This window comes from Colias croceus, chromosome 24 (assembly GCF_905220415.1).
Source record: "Colias croceus chromosome 24, ilColCroc2.1".
Taxonomy (NCBI): Eukaryota; Metazoa; Arthropoda; class Insecta; order Lepidoptera; family Pieridae; genus Colias; species Colias croceus.
The window spans coordinates 5,054,678-5,074,961 of NC_059560.1; the positions used below are offsets into that span (position 1 = coordinate 5,054,678).

A 20,284-nucleotide genomic window follows, 5' to 3' on the forward strand; every position below is an offset into this window, starting at 1 on the left:
CTCTATGGGTAAAGGTGTATTATAGGTATTAGCTGTGGTAAAGTTCTATGCGTAAAGGCTACTATATATAAGTTACTAGCTGTGCCGCGCGGTTTCACCCTCGTGGTTTCGCTCCTGTTGGTCTTAGCGTGTATAGCCTTCCTCGATAAATGGGCTATCTAACACCGAAATATTTTTTCAAATCGGACCAGTAGTTCCCGAGATTAGCGCGTACAAACAAACAATCTCTTCAGCTTTATGCTTTATAATATTAGTACAGATATTATCGGTGGTTGAAATATTCACGATTTTAGATATTTATTATTTTATATGCTACATCTTATATTTTAGATATTATTTTACTGATTTTTATTGTTATGTTTAATAAGCTATAATCCAACTTTAAATTATTTTTAAATTTATACTATTAACATTACTCCATGTAACTCCGATATACCCATAAAAATATCACCACAATAAGATAAAATAGGTACCTATTATATTATTAGATACAACTACACAAATCAAGTAACGAAAATTATCAAAGTTATATACAACTATCAGAACTAAAACCGTTTATAGAGTTTGTCGTAGAAAATAAAAGTGAATTGAATGCCAACAAGAAACTAGACGCCCATTTTGATAAGCAGACATAAATAAAACTAAAACCGTTTGAGCTGTATGCTTTCACTCTTCACAAAATGTGTGAAACTGTTAAAATTGTTGTTTACTTGTTGTTGTTTGAATGCATGACTGGTATTTTTTATAGAATCACTGAATTGTAATGAGATTTTGTCTCATAGATTAAAAATGTTTTTTTTCTTTTTATGTAGGTAGATATACTCGATTCTTATTTTTGTGCGTATTATTAAAACTAGTTTTTCGCCCGCGGCTTCACAGAGTTCACACACTTTGTCTAAATCCTTATAAATTAAACTTGTAAACCTTCCTTTTCAGTCACTCTATATAATAAAAAAGCCGAATTAAAATCCGTTGCGTAGTTTTAAAGATTTAAGCATACGTAGGGATATAAGGACAGGGAAAGCTAATAGTTAAGGTATATATCTACTCATCAATTACCACTTTAAAACCTAATAAAGAAGAACTCTACAAAATTTTAGAAACCAGTTAATCCATCCGGAAAATTATATATCTTTAAACGTTGCAGATTATATATTATCATATTATATCAAGCCACATTGTGTGTCATGTGCAACCATAGGTTGAAGGATCGTACACCGCAACAGGTCAAATACAGGGTATTTGAAGACATCACCTAGTTCTGAACGATGTGAAGAAAGTTACCTACACGTTACTTGAGTGTGTGTCATAGATAAATAATTTATAATATTATCCATACTCTATAGTCTATACCAATACTACCTATATTTATTACTCATGCTAATTAATGGCTCACACTACCGAAGTTATTATATTTTTATCCTCTACCCGACGGTTGCCTGGAAGAAATGGCTTATAGCCATAAGGCCGCCCACTGTATGCCGATTGTATCTTTTATTTTGTGTCGTCTTCATTTTGTATTTCCTAAACAGTGAAGAATAAATAAATAAATACTAATAATTATAGCTGGATAGTTTGTTTGAACGCGCTAATTTCAGGAACAACTATTACTACTACTATTGTGTACCTTTATGTATATGTACGCTATCTCTTAGTGCTATTATAGGCTATATTATTATATAATATGTAGGTACAGGCGAAGCCACCGGCGGATCACTAGTCGTTAATAATAATATAAATTATGTTATCATTTCAAAGTTTATTTTATTCAGGGACTTAACGCTAAACTAATTCCTTTCAACATTTACAAGTTATTAATAAGTCATAGTCAAGTCATTGTTACAAAAAGTGAATTTAAAGCGAGTATTAAACTTAATCAAATACAATAAAGATATACCTAGATAGTTCCTGTATTAGATAAATTTTCCTATATGCTTCATAGTAGGTCGATTGTTGTAAAGAATAGACCATTGCTCCAAGAGCACTGCATACGATGTGTGTATTGTTTTAAAGTGACAGTCAAATTGTTAGACGAAATAATAGCAGTTACGTGACGTACTTAATCAAAATTGTAGTATTTCGTGTCTATACTCTAAAGACTAACATTCACTAAACGCACCACGAGCCGAGACCGGAGCAGTGCATATCCGCGGACAAAGCCGTCTTCGTCCATACACTGCCGCACTCGAACCGAGAACAAATTCATTCAGATTTGTCTGCTGACTAGTCGCTAGCGATAACGTATACCTAGTTCGGCCTGTGAATGGTAGCCATTAGCACCAATTATGAATTACCTATCTTGAAAACGCCAATGTCATTTCTTCCATGTTCATTACTTCCTTCGTCTAGAAACAAGTCATTTACCTCGTTCTGAAAATAAAGCTTTTTCAAAAGCGAAACGAAGGGTGTTTATCCACCAATAATGTTCGAGAATGTGTAGCGAGGAATGTGTTTTTAAATAACCAATCATATCGCTTCATTTAGTTTGAAGTTTGAAGCGTTTAGCGTTTGAAGCTATACTATTGGTTATTTACGAATTCCTCGCACATTATTGGTGGAAAAGCAACCGAATGCTGGAAAAATGTTACGAATGTCAACAAGTTTAAATGGAAAATTGTTAGTTGAGCGGTATAAATATATTGTGCAAACTTCTGCAAATTGGTTGATTTTGTTTGATGAAAACTTTTTAGTTGTTTATTTAGGTATACCAAGTACCTATTGTTGTTATCTATATATATATAGAAATCTAATAATGAAATCGTATTCTCTTTTTGGACTATGAGGCTCCTTAAGGTATGGGGCCCCTCGATACTAAGGGCTTATACATATACCGCCTTTGCGTCTTTCCAACAGGCTTCTTGATGGTAAGTGTATTCACATACGGTTATACATACTACATGTACATACACAGTTTCTTTCATGTCCCATTACATAATACTGTAATGTAATCACTTTTCTATATTCAAAATGTTCGGGATGGTGAAACGTAACGTGAACTTGAATAGGAACTAAATTAATGAAGAATCTAAATAAGATTTCAGTGCGGCAGATTTTCTTGGTATTTTTTTACATGTAAACGGCAATTTTGGTTGAATATTACGAGTAAAGGCCTGGAAGTAATTTATTTGCTATTCGCGAAAAATTTTCAAGATATAAATGGTATTTGTATATAATATAATAAGGTTCTGATTTACAAAATATTTGGAATAATCGAATTAAGCATATTTCTGTGGCTCTTGTGGTTTAGTACTGAATACTTACTTTAAATATTTGTACCTAATAACGTAATATTTTTATTCATCGTTAAAGTCTTTAAGGTTCTTATTCATCCGTGCAATAATAGTTTGTATACTTACTTACAAACCCTGAAAATAAGGAACGTTTTCTATTCAGAGAATTTTATAATATTTTTACGGTTCTCCGCAATGGTTTATTACAGTTTTCTAAATGTTTCCAGACCTATTTCAACCTTAGTATTATTGGACAGAAGACGCAAATTTGAATGGTTTACAAGACGAAGTAAAATCCTCGTAAAAGGCTATTAAAGATAGAAACTATTCAAACCATTGTTGTTTGCTGTTTTGTACATTATGCTCGTAGCCATTTAAGGATAGACATTACAAGCTATAAAATTTCTGAATAAGAATCGATTCTTAAGAATCGATTCTTTAAGATATAATGACCTTTTAAGCTATTGCATAGCTTTTATCGCGGGCCTTGAGCGCGGGGACCGAATCGAGAAATTCCGTGACGAAAAACCTCACGCTCCCCACTCCGACGGGCGGAGGTGTGGCTTGAAGGCATAGCATGCAATAGCTTTACCGCGGCAGTCCCCGAGTGCCACACGTCGTTTTTTTTACTTTGCTAGATTACCTATTATAACTCATAGGCAGAATTTTCTTTCTTTCGGAAAAGTTTAACAGAAAAATGCTTATATTGCAATTTTAACAAATGAATTCATATCAACTTTTTGTTTCAAACTTTCAAATTAAAATCACCTTATAAAGATAAAAGAGCATTAATTGCTATCAACGGTAAAATATAATTGAACAAATAAGTGGTTTATTATATAGCAGCGAAATAAATCGTTTTTGCGATATTATAATTATATGAATTAAACACAGATCCATATCAACCTACATTATACAAATGTAACCAATAATTATGAATTATTATGGCATGAGCACCAGTGTGACACGCTTGTCGGAAAACTATAGTCATTATCATTATATACTATAACCATTTCAATGTTTGTGTTTTCATAATCATTTTGATAGTAAAATGCCGTAAGGGTTTTGGACCGACCTTTTCTGTGACCTAAAGCTAGTCTTTAGTACTGCGTCTTAGGTGACCTATTTGTCCTTCAAAACATTAAACTAACGTAACTTTCGAAACATCTGTTATTAATTTCAGATTTTTCTTTATCGATCAATTTTTAGGGACTTGTCTTTGTAATCTATATCAGTAATTCTGGCACAGAATTAGTCTTCAAAAATATATTTCGCTAGCTGTGGATCCCGGCTTCGCTTGTTCACTGTTGAAACCAACTCAGAAACCATCGTGGGACTGTATATTTATTTATTTAGTCAATGCACCAATTATCGCGCTATTAATACAGTTCACGTATACCTACATTAACATTGCCTCTAAGTCTGAATTGGCCATAATATCATGCACAACACAGCTGAATATCATCAGGATATGATCAATAGTTTATAAGTCTATAAAATACATATAGACAAATATATAAGTATATTTCTATTATTTAATATTTCATAAGAAACCTCATATTTACTTCGAGTATATTTAAAAAAAATTGCAGTATCGGCATCGGTCAAGCATTTCGTTGACTTTCCTCCTCAACGTTTACATTCCGATATCATGTGTTCACTCAACCACCTTTCACTGCTTGGACGTGACGTCATTACTATTGTGACCATATCTTTGAAGATATTAAAGACTGGTGCAACTAATGTGCATCGTTTAGATGTTAATTATATTGTTTCTGATATAAGCTGATTTATGAGCCGTTAAGTAGGATGTTGAATTTCATTTATTTTATCAGTTAAAATTATATTAGTATCTGAAATAATGGCCATGACTTTGTTAGTTTTTAATCTGTGATTGACATGACGGAGTAATCATTTATTTGAAAAATTATTTCATTTTGATTTAGTTTCAACCTCTTGTTAATAATTTTTGTCTCCAAGGGCTGATTTTTTAATCCTTGGTTAAAACTTATTCATCGAATAACGTATTAAACTACCATTTCAAAAATGTATTCTAATTGTCCGTATTTGACAGTTTACAGGCGACATTTTAAAATGTTCGTGGACATTTTAAAATACTTTATTGGACGGATAAATTTTAACCAAGGTTTGAAAAATCCGCCCTTAAATTAATATATCAACGATTATCTTATTGTTCTTTCGTGTCTTAAACTGTGATGTTATTTCGAATAAATATTATAAATTCCAAGTTTAATTATTCATACTCACGCGTATAATCTCCATAAGATTTCACGTCAGTTTTAGTTGTCAGGCAAATAGGTTAGGATCGTTCACACGTCAGCTAGTTGTGAGGCAAGTAAGGATCGTCATAAGGAACAAATAGGAAGAAAATTTGCATATTTTCCCTTAGAATTAGTAATTACTACTTGTATAATATTAAGAGCACGTAAGGTAATTATTAAATTCAGGGGTTTCATTTGATGATTGGTAAACGTTTTAGATATAATTACCTAATTAGATATCTAACAGACGTTATTAATAGTCTAGATTCATTAAATAAATTATACTGAGCTTGGCTATTATAGTTGCTAAAGGTATAACCTACGCGTTTTTCCTTTTTGTAGAAGGCTAGGTAAAGTTAAATAGGTACGTTATTTTTAAATAATAGACATTCTATTATTGGAGTTTAATTCATATAATATTATACTTAATGAATATTATAATATCTATCTATACATATAATAAATCTGTAGAAGGGTCAATTCTGTACATTGAAAATATTGAACAAATAAATAGCTACCATAGAATAGAATAGATACCAAACCCAAATATGTAATTAAAAAAATTTTTGTCTGTCTGTCTGTCTGTATGTTCAGGCATCACGTGAAAACTAACGGTTCGATTTCGATGAAACTTGGTATAATTATACCTTAATATCCTGGGCGTAAAATGGGATACTTTTTATCCTGGAAAAATACGCAGAAAAAAATTAATCTAAGCTAGTGAAAAAAATAATCGGAAAAAAGAATCGGAAGCTAGTGATAAAAATAAAAATGTCAATCGTTCCGTCGACATAGACATACTTCGATAGATTCTTATTCACAAATTTATATTTATTTAAACGTCAATCTTGTAAAAATGCATAAATAGCAAATATGAAAGTTCGCTATTAACATAATTTGAGGGTACACTAGCGTCGTGTGTGAAAGAATTTATGTAAATGTAAAAACCACAGAACAGTAAAAACTAAAACGAAGATATTGAGATTGAGAGATATTTCGCTACAATATTGCAAGATTTTTATTTGTTTTCATTTATCTTTTTATCGATTTAAAAACAATAAACAAGCATATTTTTTGCGGAATTATTCTGTGTCTATGTACATTGTACAAGTATGATTTGAATTTTTGTTTATAAATTATAGGTAATAATTAATTTAGCATGAAATATTATTGAAGTAAGACATTAAAATGAATGTGGTTAAGAATTCCGTTTACAAGTTTTATCAGAATCGTAGGTTTGAATTGAAAAAATATTTTTGTGATTATTTATTGACAAATCACGCTACGACTTCGAAAAAAATACATCTAATATTATTACCAATGGTAAAATAGCAGAAGAAGTTATATGATGCTTTATTATATAAAATTCAATAAAATATATTTCTCATCATAATAATAATAATTATTATGTTTCTAAATATATTTTATTCTACTTACAGTGCGTAGTCTTTATCGTTACATAGCTTCTTGAAATTTTTCACAAAAATAATAATTTATCTTTTGTTATTCTCTTGTTGAAACTTCACACAAAAATATCAAAGTGTAGCTTTCGCAATTTGAAATATCATTGACATCGGAAAGCCTCAAGGCTCGTCAATTCGTCATAAAGAACTTCCCTCGAAGGCTTTTGTTTCCTAAGGAAAATACTAAAGATAGCTTGTCTTCTATGCGTGATATTCTAACTAGTATAGTGTCATAATTGAAACTGTGCTATAGCTGTCTTTGTTTAGCTACTTTACAACTACTGCTTTTTTAAATTTGCCTTGAGTTTTAAGGCCGGTTGCAGAGCTTCACCGACCATCAGTGCGTATGTCAGTCGCGCTTGTCATATTATGTATGGAAATACGCGTGCGTATGGTCGGTCTAGCTATGAACAGTTTTATGAATTTCTGTGATGAATTTCCATACATAATACTGACGTACGCACTGATGGTCGGTGAAGCTCTGCAACCGGCCTAAAATTTCAAAGTATATGAAATTTGAACATTTCATTTGCAGATATAACAGTAAATAGTAAAAAGTCGGGTTAAGAAACGTCTGGTGCGGTCATAAACTTGATGGGTGACCAATTTTTACAGATTCTCTTAAGCTATAAAAAATTCACTTCTCTTAAAAAAGAGCTTATTCAAACGGAACCATTAATTTTGGATTTTTTTAATACAACCTCAGAATAATATTTCGTGTCTCATACCATTATAATATTATGAACCATAGATCACGATCAACCTAAAGAACATAATTATCGAACTATATAGCCCATAAAACACAGATAATTATTACTTAATTCGCATCCTTATGTGTATATCGTGATATTTTAATATTCGGCAAGCCCAATACTTTCTCTTGACCATTCCTCGAACGTTTTTATGAATGGCATTAAGCGAAAGTGAAGCATTAATGTTGACCATTTAAAAATGAAATTATACAATTTATGCAACGATACACTTTTACTATGAATTTGTTGTACACACTATTGTATTGATTCATGGGCACATTGAGATTTTCATATAGATTAAAAATTGTTAAAGCTTTATTGAAATTAACGAAAATTTCAAAAACACCATATGCCTAGAAGAAAATAGTTCACGCATGACCTACAATTAATATATTGATAAATTTAAATGACTATAATATTATTAGTACCTATATTGAATAAAATAAAGAATTCTTATATTTATAGTAAGTTTATGTAAATATAAGACGTCTACTTTAAAGAAAATTTTTACCGAACACAATTTAGGTTAAGTGTGTCGTAATAAAAAGTTGAAACGTCTTTATCGACATAAAATTGTAATAAAATTGCCTATAAAAGTAACATCTCACTACAAGAAATTAAATTATTATCATCGATTGTAGATTACTGCTATTCAATAATGTTTGTAATATAATGTAAGACGTCAACAATATAAATAGAATGTTATACAGCAGCTGTGCTCCGCGGTTTTCCCCGCTTTGCTAGGCTTCAATCGAGCGAGGCCTTCCTGAAAAAATGAACTATGTAATAGTGAAGTAATTTTTCAAATGGGATCCGTGGTTCCTGAGATTACGTTCAAGCAAACAAACAAACTCTTCAGCTTTATAATCTTAGTATAGATGTTACATCTTTAATTATTATATTATCATCTATCATTTTGATCAATAAATAAGCCTGGAATATAGTTACTATTATGAAATAACTATACTTACATTATTTTAAGTATACTTTTGTTAATTTTATAAACAAGCTACTTCAATAAAACTTCCATAAATGCTTTCTGAACTACAGACAGTATTTGACAGTTCAATTTAAAAGTTTAAGACCTCTATAGACGTAGATGTGAAACTGACAGTGCTTAAACCTTAGTTTTAACTAAAGGGGATAAATTTCTATTATATCCTCGTTTTAACAAAGCTGAATTTTAAGTTATATATGATTTATAACATAAAGAGGAAAATCGTCATTTTTATGGTTTCGAACAACAAATGAAAAAAAAAGTACCTATCTGTCTGTCTATCAAGAACCTTTTTCTCAGGAACGCGTAGATGTTCAAGATCAAGCTGAAGTCTATATAAATATTCAGATCAACTTAAATATTTCAAGAATTTGTTTGATAAACAAAAAACAATAATGTAGTTTATATCTACTTTTCTATGACCCACATTTTACAACCATAACATGTGTTCATATTATCAATTTATACGCTAATCATAATACACATTAATTAATATGAAAATCATTTTTGGTACTCAAAAAAACTACCTAATAAATAAGCAGATTTCTATAATAAAACCAGCTTTTAAACGCGACCCCATGACCGTCATACCACCGAGCGATCGAATCGAATCTTCTGGAACGAGTTTATAAAATGGCGGCAAAAGATACATGGGAATGATACTCATATTTATTACGGATCTTTATGATCAGGTTAATAGGACAGTGTCTTCATTAATATTCTAAACGTTTTAAACTATGTCAGCAGTAGATCATTTAAATCTGTTAATTAGGTGACTAATTTCACAGAGGTAAATACTTTTTGAGACTTTCTTTTATTCAATTTCTATATTATTTTTGAAATGTATCGGTATCGGTATACATTATAAAATATCTTAAATAGTATACAGTATACATAATATAAATCTTACGTTTTATTTACTGTGTGTATGAATAATATTATGTACTATAGGTATAAAACATAAAAATATTAGATCTGGCTGCACCAGCTTGAATGCTATTCAACTTTAAATTTTAAAATATATTACAGATTTTAAGAGTAAATAATTATTTATACAGGTGTTCCACTGTTGGTATACTAAGCGCGATGGGGCTTGTAGTTTTGCATACATACATAAGGTACGATGGGATTGACATCGTCCTTTTGGACAAAGGTCCCTGAATAAACAAAGATTAATTATAAAAAAGCGTTTCAATTCCTACCTATATGTTTTATAAAATTTCCTTTCCCCAACATCCATACTATATATAATATTATAAATTATTATATTACCTATTATATATTATACTAGCGGTCCGCCCCGGCTTCGCCCGTGGTACATATTTCGCAATAAAAAGTAGCCTATGTCCTTTCTCGGGTATCAAAATACTTCTATACCAAATTTCATGCAAATTGGTTCAGTAGTTTAGGCGTGATTGAGTAACAGACAGACAGACAGAGTTACTTTCGCATTTATAATATTATCCATACTAATATACTGAACCAATTTGCATGAAATTTAGTATAGAGATATTTTGATACCCGAGAAAGGGCATAGGCTACTTTTTACCCCGGGAAATAGGATAGGTTTTATCCCGGAAATCCCATGGGAACGGGAACTATGCGGGTTTTTCTATGACTGCGCAGGCGAAGCTGCGGGTGGAAAGCTAGTAATATAATATATAATGTCAAACCTATAATCCTATGTGCGAGTATGTCGATTAATGGGACGTCAAATGCACCAAGCAGAGCGTGCTGTAGACAGGTATCCATTAGTGGGTATCACGGTCACTGGCTAATTTAAGCTTACGTGGATTATCCAACCGAATACGTAAAATTGTGAACGGTTAATGTCGGACACTTTTTTTGGTCGTGTTATCATGTTCTTGGAGGATACTTTCTTCGGTCTGGATACCGTTTGGTTTTGCATTGAAGAAAAGATTGTGTGGTTTTGATTGAGTTCTCCGTTCGGTGTCAAACATTTATAAGTATCTAGCTTTCCGCCCGCGGCTTCGCCCGCGTTATCAAAGAAAAACCCGTTTCCGGATTTCCGGGATAAAACCTATCCTATGTCCTTTCTCGGGTATCAAATTTCATGCAAATTGGTTCAGTAGATAAGGCATGATTGAGTAACAGATAGACAGACAGAGTTATTTTCGCATTCATAATATTAGTACGGATTTGCGTCAAAATTGAATAAGGCTTATTGTCAGCTTTGTGTGGTTCTCGAAACGTGCACCAAATTTAGCTCATGCACACGATTCTATTGATAGATGCTAATTGAGTTCCATAAACTGACTTTTGTTTTAGTTCGAAAAGTGGAAAATAAACAATATCTATAATTTGGTAAATTCAGGAAATGAAACATAATGTAAAACCTAAATCATGTTATTTTATTATTAAGGTATAATGTTTCGGTTTATTGTGATTATTCATTATTTCAAAGGAAACCTCGAATTAAGATAATTTCCACAAATCAAATAGCACTGCTATTAAACGTAAAGGCCCAACTACGTCAAAATTAACAAGCGAGTATAAAATTAAAAGAAAGTACTGTCTGATACTGGACTCACAAACCGGTGCCAACTGTGTCAGATTCCGCAGGATCGCAAATTGAAGTCACGAGACGCTGACATTTTAACACATTTTTTAAAATATTTTAACAAGATAGCAATGTTTTATCCTAATAGATCTAATAACATAGAGACTGATCCTATATTTTGATATCGAAAATTTTATGTGTGAAACTTATAAACGGATATAAAACGAGATTATTTAATTTTTGAATAAGATTAGATACATACGTTAATAAAAAAGGTATATTTCTTTCTTTATTGATTGTATCTGCAATCGATCATTATAGATATAAAAAAAACAGCTATTAGTCATCTAACACATTCGATTATTCTCAACACAAAATATTTTTAACTGAATTACAAAATTAAAAGTTTCCAAAAATATTCTTTCAAATATTTTCCACAAACACTAGAAATAAAATTCAGTTGACATTTGATATTTTGCGTTTCTCTAACAAGATAAGATAAATCCTCTATTCTAAACAATGCAACGGAATTCACTGTATTCACTATTCATACAGATGAACATTCAATATTATACATGCTTCTGTGATCCCAGATTACGTATTCTATGAAATTGTAAAACAATATGTGTGTACCATTTATGTACTGAAATCTGAGCATGATACTTGAACAACGAGGAACAGAATTAAGATGAATTTAAGCATATAAATGAATTCCACGTGTCTGTTTGTCTGTGATTTAATAAATATGGTATTTAAAAATAATTGTTTCTTCGAACTGATGAATCGAATGGAATTACGTAAAATTAGTAGATAGTGTAATAGTGCAATGTATTTGTCACCGTCATCTGCTATTTGATTGAATGACTAGCGCATTTATTGAATGACGACATTCTTTAATTGAATGACTAGGCCGAACGTTGATTTAACAAACATCACTCAACGTCCAACTAGTCCTTTGACCAGAGCGGATATAACGCTCGGCATATTTTTGAATGACCAGCGCATTCATTGAATGACGACAGAATTTACTTTTTCCAAACACGAAGACGATTGACGTACTTTTGTTTCGACTTGCGATACGAACAAAAATCTGTAGGATAGTTAAACTATGGTTATATGGATCAAGAAATTAAGGACTCGTAAAATATACTTTATAGATTGTCATTTAAATATGCTAATTCACATACACACACGCACACACGCACTCACACGTGTACATACGCCCACTTTCACTACACTCATATTTTATACTCAAATTATATCACGAAATAGATTCGTATCTTAATTTTGACCTGTCTTTTTATACACCCAGTAATTTAATGTAGGTATTAAAGAAATACAAAAGAATCATTTATAATTTTTGGTACCGTTAGAAATTAAAGATTGTAACAGATTTTAAACGCGATTTATTCAATAATATACTAACCCGACGTTTCGACCTTTTTTTGAATTTCCAAATGTATATTACTCGCTTTAAATCAAACACAAGAAAATAACATAAATTAAGTACCGTTTTAACGTTGATCTTTTACTTAACTTCAATGAATAGCAAATTTGTCTCATTATAACTGTTTTGCGACTAATTAAGAAATTGGAAAGAATTTCAAATAAAAAAATGAGGACATAAACTACCGCTTATTCATTGAATATCAACGGTTTAAACTTCTGTTATTGTATTGTTTATTGTATGATAATACCGTGCGATTTGTTTCACCGAGTGCGAATAATTTATCTTTGTTTACAATTTTAGCCACCATATACCGTATTATAAGTATTACACAAAATTTTTATCCTAAAGCATACATATAGAGCTATGAATTATTATTCGCTTAATAAAATTATTTCACCACTATGGCTGTTTTTCTATGGCATTGTACCTACCTACCTCTTCCAATTTATGAACATTTTGAAATACGGTTTTTTTCCGTCCCTTTGTATGCCTTAATCTTCAAAGCTACGCAACGGATTTCGATGCAGTTTTTTTAATAGATAGAGTGTTTATCGAGAAAGGTTTTGTTAATAAAATTTTATCAGCATTACTTTTATTGATTATTATTAATTTTATAGGAGAAAGCGGGCGAAGTTGCGGGCGGAAAGCTAGTAAAATAATAAAAGGATGCACGTTAAAACATTTCGTTTTGCGCTGTTTTGCTAGTAATGGGTTTTTGGCACAGAATACTATTGAGCAAGCTAACTGATCAAACAAATGTTTTGGTTAAAAGCCAAATGGAAATCTCAATGGGACCTGGGTTAAGGCAAATTGTTACTGTTTTATTATTCATTCAGTTTCTTTATACTATAATTGAATTTGATTTTTCGTTCGTATCGATAATATGGTTTTTTGTAATTTTTTCTAATGATGATTATGAATTTTTCCTAAATATAATCTATACATATAATAAATCTGTAGAAGGGTCAATTCTGTACATTGAAAATATTGAAAAAATAAATAGCAGGGGGTGTTACTGGATCGATACCAAACCAAAATATGTGATTAAAAAAATTTTTGTCTGTCTGTCTGTCTGTCTGTCTGTCTGTCTGTATGTGAAGGCATCACGTGAAAACTAGCGGTTCGATTTCGATGAAACTTGGTATAATTATACCTTATTATCCTGGGCGTAAAATAGGATACTTTTTATCCTGGAAAAATACGTAGAAAAAAATTAATCTTAATTTTTCAGTTTTATCCATAGACGTTGTTCCTTAGAACCGCGAACACACGTTGCGTATTATTATAGGCCTAGCCGTATTTGGGAATTGAGTCCAATAGATATTTATAAGATGTTATTGACAGAGGTACTCAAAATGGAGAAATAACCATCCACGCGAAGACCGACATCCGCGCGGACGGAGTCGCGGGCGGAAGCTAGTTATAAATATTTTTACATTTAATCACGTGAGGTTGTTCGATAAATATTATATAATTGATAAATGAAAAATATTAAGTCGCTAATTTATCGAGATGATATTGCGATTTTTTAAATTTAACATTTTACAAAACCTCATACATTATGCCAGTCAATTAATAGAATTATCATCGTAAAAATACATTCCTCGAACTTCATAAAATTTGCATACTTTATTGTCCAGTCATGCAGGAACAATACTGTCACTTATAATTACTTTTCCTTTTATATCATGATTCATTCTATTCGCTTGAGCTGTCGAACATTTTGTTCAATAAATGGAGATATTTTATGTAAAGGCGTTGCCAATTTCAATAAATGACAATGTATGTTATACAATACTATGCGATTTTAAATTATTTTAGAGTAAATAAAATAGAATATGAATGAAAATTCTATACAATGATCTAATACTGAACAACACTGAATACGATACTTTTACACTAAAAGATCGCTAAAGAATGCTCTTGCTCTAGCTCTAAATCTATGTTCGTTTGATCTAAATACACCGTAATACGGCTGTAATACGAAGAAATAATTGACACAAAATTATCGGAAAAGATTTTTCTCTCAATCACAAAACTATATCAAATCAGTATCATATTTTAGTATATATATAACTTCGGATCACATTTTAAGCATCTTTTACACTAGCTCTTGCTGGGCATTCAATAGTTCTCAGGGCTCCAAATTTGGGTAAATGAAGGTCTATCTCATTTCATATAATAAATCGTATGTGATCTCGTCACGTCCCTTGGGAGGGAAGTTTTCTTATAGTTACAGAGTAATAGTATTCTATGGGTAATTTCTAATTAATTAGTTTACTGTGCTTTCAGTTTGGGGAAATAATGTTTTGAATGTATGTTACATAATTACATAATTATAGGTACACCTATTGGGGATACTTGGATGGAAAATTTCAGGACCTAAAAACAGTACAGTAATATTGGAAACGAATAACTGTAGTAATAGTAAACTATGGGATTTATATTTTATTCTATAGGTAATTTCTCTATATTATTTCATTGACATACCTAAACAGAAAATAAATTGATGGCAAATTTTTTCTTTAAAATTATAATAATTCCTCTGTCAAAGGTAAATTAATCCTCACTTTCATATTCTCTAATGAACAAACAGCTTTCTAAATTCTAGCATTTCTTTAATTTAATGCAAATAATGATGCTTTTTTTTATCACTGCTTTCATATCGTATAAACATGCGCATTATGGCAATCAAAATTTGAGAAAACAAAAATTAAAAATATCCTGAGATTTTACGCGTAACAACTAACAACACAGTTTATTGAATTTATATTTTTGGTTTTATGGCATTCAAATGCTTTGTTATAAATATAAATTTATAAAGAAGCGGATGCGGGTTCGTGTCCCGCCTCGTGATCGAATTTTTTCTATTCTTTATAAATTTATATTTTTAACACAGTTTATGTTATAATTGTATTGATTCAAAAATAAAATTATGTGTTATTGCTTGATAAGATTGTTTTTTTTTGCTTTCACCTATAACGTGACTGTAAGGTGATAAGGCCGCCAAATACAGTAAACAGAATATGAAACACATCTTGAGATTCTGCGCCAAGACAACACTTTACGTTATAGTTTTGATGAATTTGAGATTTTTTTACTTTAACTTTCTTCACGACTCATATATTATGCAATCACTTATAAGTACCTAAGGCCGCCAAATACACTATTTTATGTTTTTTTTATTGTATAGGTCAGTTTATGTATTAAATAGTAATAAAATAAGAATATTAAGATTCTCGTAATAAAGTCAATTATTTTACAAAGTATAAAGTACCTATGCTTGTTTTGTGTATGTTTTAATGTTTATATAAACAACTGAAATTATACCTACTATAACATCATGATCACGAGGGAATAAAGATGTTGGCGTGTGTTTGGATATTTTTTTTTTCAGATAATGTTTCAAAACAACGTTTTTAAAGTTCCTATGTTAATCTTTCATTCTCCTAGTCTTATATAAAACTAGTTTAATTAAAGTCAAGCAGAAAACACAGCATTAGCGTACAATAATATTATTTCGTAAATGTATGGCTTCTGCATCCTTTCCATTCCTGAAGTTAATTAGCGATTTTGCATGAAAAGAAACCTTACTAATCTCGATTAAAGAACGGTATAGGATTATAATAATTACAAAGGAGATTAATACATCCGCCATATTGTAAACATTACTAGTGTTATATTATCTGTAGTAAACATTGAACTGCCTCCTTGGTACGCGTGAGCTTAGAATTCAGGGTTCGATTTCAGGTGAAAACAATAATTATTTTTAAGAAAAAATAAACCACCTTCAAATGGTCAGAAATAGACCAAATCTAAATAGGTCCACACGGAAGGCTCATCAGCTTTTAAATAAGATAACGGAACATCAAAATCGATTTGCCCTGTCGAAAGTTCTGAAGCTACAAACCCAAAAAAATACGGTCGAATTAAGATCCTCCTTTTTTGAGATCGTTTGAAAAACGATTACGTATGGGTCACCTAAAAAAATCAGAAAATCACTCCACCTAAAAAAGGTAGTAACTATTTTTTATATAGTAATCTGTAATATTCTTAGAGCTTTAATCTTTAATTGTATATTCAGTAGGTATGTCTTGGCTAAACTGCATAGTCACATAGTATTAATACCAAGTAAATATTTAAGCGGCTTTCTTCGACGGTCAATAATACCCATTTCCTTGCTTTTTGTGCCACTATGTCATGTGTATTGAGTACGTGAACAATGCGCAGATTGTTTTAATTGCATAGAATTAGTATAATTAAGATTGTTATTTAATGTATTATGTTTATTGTTTTATTATTGTTTGAATGTGTTTGTTTGTAGGAAATTAAATGAAATATTAGAACGGGGAGGTGATTGTAACATTTTTGTATTTATTATCTTTTCAGTTAAGTTAGTATTACTTTTATATCATATCAGAACTTATGGCAAAACTACATTACACGAATTTTTAATCATGAAGTGTGTTTTTATAATTTAGAGAAAGTTTTTATAAAGGTTTTTATATTGCTTGCCAGTTAATAAACAGATTTGATATAGGTAATCCACAAAATATATGAAAGGGACCCTCCCTTTCATATTTGTAACTAGCTGCTCCACGCAGTTTCACCCCCGTAGCTCCACTCCTGTTAGCCGTAGCGTGATGATATATTATAGCCTATAACCTTCCTCGATAAATGGGCTATCTAACACCGAAAGAATTTTTCAAATCGGACCAGTAGTTCCTTCAAACAAACAAACAAACAAACTCTTCAGCTTTATAATATTAGTATAGGTAATAAAAGAATACTAGTCGTGTTGCAGTTTTTATCAATATGTATATCTTTAAATTTAAAACATATTAATTTGGTACATGTGGCACGTGAAAAGATGTGCAGACGAAGTCAAGTCCAGAACCTATAAAACAGTAAACCAAACAAATAAAACAGTTTTAAAGTAAAGAATGAAAAAGTGTGTCAAACTTCCAAATTAAAAGAAAAGGAAAACTCTTTTTTTGGTAATAAAGCGTGGGAACATGCCATAAACAAGTATTTACCTAGATTAACGAAAAAGGCAGTTAAGATAAAAAATGTGAAATGTTGTATGTTTGGAAAGTAAACACATAGGTATAATGAGGTCAAAGATAAGGTCATGATCATTTGAACGCCTTAAAAGATAAGAAATCTTTTCCCAATTTTCAACGAGAAATTGGTATCCATTTATGTCACCTACAAAGTAGGTACGGAAAACATACAATGAATAAAACACTCGCACAACAAAAATAACAATAAAAAAATTATACAATATTATAAAACTGATTTTTAAATCGTTATTTGATGTAAAGTAGCGTAGCGGTTTGTTTTTAAATATTTATTTATATTATCTCTATATAAATTAAATAGTTACAATAGAATCAACTAAAAGTTAAAACTTTATCAGCGTCTATTTATCCCTAATTAGAAACCTATACTTAGTAACCCAGAAACGTAGAAAGGAAACAAGACTGTTCCTTTCAAATAACTTACATTCTTGCTAGTTTTTATTGCTCTACATTATAATAATTATATCGCCATTATTCATAACATTGCTCGTTTGATTACTGTTAAACTGTCTAGCACATTCTCCATAATAAAATTAAGGAATGTCTCCACTCGAAAGCGTTCTAATGAAAATTCCTTTAATAAATTGAGGTTATTACTTACTATGCTTCAATAGCATCCATTGATAAATCCGGGAACTATTGACACAAATAACACAACACAAAACACACAATCGAACACAGTAAATAAATATAATGTTGGTCTCGCGATGACACTCACGCGCACGGTCGCTCACTGTCAAGATCGCTGTAGCAATCCCCTCCATACAACTTTTACCGCCACAAACTATCCACAGCCCATTACTAACATTATCAACTAAAGACCTAACAATTTTTGATATTACATACATAAGTATATAGTATAATAATATATACGGTCTGATAAGTTTTTGTTTAGAAATTTGGTGGACCAGGTACCAGGGACGCATAAGTCATGATAGATGGAAAATTGATTTTGTATGCGCAGCAGTATTGGAAAGTGAAAGTGAAGAAATTTTCGGCTCTTACAATGTACTACGTAATAATTCGGTAGTCGAGTTTTATTGAATGTATATATGAATAGAATGTTCTGTGTGAAAAATGGCGCGAATTATGTTTTGGTGGTGATGATTGAGGCTAAGAAACCACAAGGTAAAAAAATACCACCGCAATTTTAGGAACATAATTTAATATTGAGTGGCATTTAATGTGTTAATACTTAATAGTACTAACAGATAATTATTTTTATAGAGTTTATGACAATGATAGTCCAATACTTGTTTCTATAAACAATATTTTTCGTCAATCCGATAATTTGTAAAAAAATACAAACAAATATATTTGAAAAAAATGTGTATAGATTTTTGACGAAGTACCTACTTACGACAGTGTTCATAACCTAAATACAATACACAATATATAAATGAAGACATATTGTATGTATACTGCAATCCGTATTAGCAGCATTTCATAGACCTAAGGTTTCCAATAAAGGCGAAATCCCCGTTTCTTACACAGATGATGCTCTTATTGTAGGTTTATAAGTTAAAGTGTTGTAGATTTCTTATAAATCCGATATCCCTAATATCATACTTTTCATGTACTACGTACCTATGATAAGATTTTTAAATTAACTAATCAATATTTTAAGTATGTATATATGTAGATATTACTATTTTTTTCTATACATACTGAAACAACTATTTAACTATGTAAAAAAGTAAACATATTAATAAAACTCCAAGACAGTATTTTTCCCATTCCTTTACAAATGAAAATTACTTATAACTAAGCATTATCTTTTACTCATTTCATTTCTTTTTAACGAAGTTGGAGTTAACAATACCACACTTACCTAATCGTATTCACATCTAAATGAAGTCTCAAGATGTAAGATTGCTTCATAATGTAGTTTTTTTTAAATAATTCATCCGTTAGTTGGAAATTATTCTTTTTGCATATTACGACTAATGCATAATGTTGATTGAAGATAAAGAAATGGAGAAAGTGTTTTTGTATACATTTTGCTTTTATTTAAGTTTCTTGTATTTTGTAGTTTTTGCATGTAGAGACGAGGTAATGAAAGTGATGAACTTTCGTTAAGAATTGTTAAATAAAGTTACTCACTATTTAGAACTTAGTTTAATCATTAAGTTAGGTAATTAATCTATTTGGCATGACTTAGATTAGTGAGAACAAGGATTCACAAAGAAAAGTTTAAGTACTTGATTATTGGATTTTTTAGTGGATTAGTGGATTTTTTATATTTCCAGCATATGTAACATTTTTCTTAATGCGAAAAATTTTTTGTACAAATGTTAAATTTATCCTAGCTTAATAATTTGCTTTCGTATATACAATAAAAATATATTTAAATTTTATAACCAAAGAAAGCTACTCCTAAAATATCTTCAAAAGTCTTTGTAAGTCACACCTGTGTTTTTTGTCTCCTATATCATTCCAGTACAATATATTATTATCAAATAATAATAGATGATGACGTCACAGCGTTGAAAACAACTTTCAAAATAG

The 20,284-nt window shown here is 30.6% G+C and overlaps 1 protein-coding gene across 1 annotated transcript in view; it reads right to left on the minus strand.

Annotated features, from left to right (window-relative positions):
* The window catches only part of LOC123702919, a 38,942-nt gene extending 20,426 nt beyond the window's left edge, over window positions 1-18,516 (minus strand). Inside the window, exon 1 of the mRNA XM_045650765.1 lies at window positions 18,378-18,516. The gene's annotated coding sequence lies outside the window, so the exon portion shown is untranslated. The remainder of the gene's footprint in view (window positions 1-18,377) is intronic.
* Between the last annotated feature and the right edge of the window lie 1,768 nt (window positions 18,517-20,284).